The following is a 1,180-nucleotide window of genomic DNA, read 5'->3' on the forward strand; positions in this document are numbered from 1 at the left end:
GCAGTTAAGTCAAGTAGGGAATCGGAGCATTCCAATTTTCAGGATTTCGTCAGGGATGGGGAAATGAAGGAAGTGCATGCATATTTAGAAAAGCCTTTCCATTGGAAGTACAAAGTATAAAAACAATGCAGCTTTTTCCATTCATTTTTCCACGTTTAGTAACATTCACATGCAGGTCTAGAGGAATCATTGTTATTGTATGAGTGGTTTTCAGCTGGTTGGTGGGATTTGAGACTTTGTTTGGCACCATCACCAGTATGGGGTGGGTGGGAGGAAGAGAGAGAGAATAATAATGCAGAAGAGAAATAAATTTAAATTAAATTCAAAATAAAACACACTCCAGTTTTGTTTTGTGTTAGATGATTTTTAAACCGCCCTTCATAGAAGCCCCAGGATGGTTTACAACAAAGTCAAATAAGCTAAAGATAATACATAAAATCCCAGGTGTGCAACCTGACATCTGGACCACCTAGCAGAGATTATTTAGATTCCCCCCCCCAATGGTGTTATTTTTCCATCTCTCGGGTGTGGAGGCTATCATGAAAATCCCCCCCCCAATGCCCAGAAGCAACATTATGTAGGGGGAATTGTGAGGAATTAAAAAGGGAGCTGCAAGACACCTAGTGCCAATTTCAGTACTGCTGTTGTTCATCACCGCTACTAATACCACTGAAATTTCCTTCGACCCACCAAAGGCACTTTGCTCAGTCGTGGAGCAGACCCTACCCAAATGCTTTGCAGGAATGGTTAGATTGGTCTCAGCTAGGGCAAGGGCCTTTTCAGTACTGGCCCCGACTTGGTGGAACACTCTGTCACAAGAGAGTAGGGCCCTGCGGGACTTGACATCTTTCTGCAGGGCCTGCAAGACAGAGCTGTTCTGCATGGCCTTTGGTTTGGACTCACTCTGACCCTTATGTTTCCCTCCCCTTATGGTTTTGATCTATGGGCTACTTTTAAAACGAGGCTGCATTTAAAATTGCATTTTAACCTGTATTTTAAATTGTTCCCCCCCTCCCATTATGTTTTTACTGTAATTTTACTGGTGTCACCGCCCTGAGCCCGGCTCTAGCTGGGGAGGGAGGGGTATAAATTTATATATTAATTAATTAATTATTATTAAGCCACTTATATGTGCCTTTTTTGTATGTGTAAAAAGTGTAAGGCAGCATACAAAAGCATG

The sequence above is a fragment of the Podarcis raffonei genome, chromosome 5 (genome assembly GCF_027172205.1).
Source record: "Podarcis raffonei isolate rPodRaf1 chromosome 5, rPodRaf1.pri, whole genome shotgun sequence".
Taxonomy (NCBI): Eukaryota; Metazoa; Chordata; class Lepidosauria; order Squamata; family Lacertidae; genus Podarcis; species Podarcis raffonei.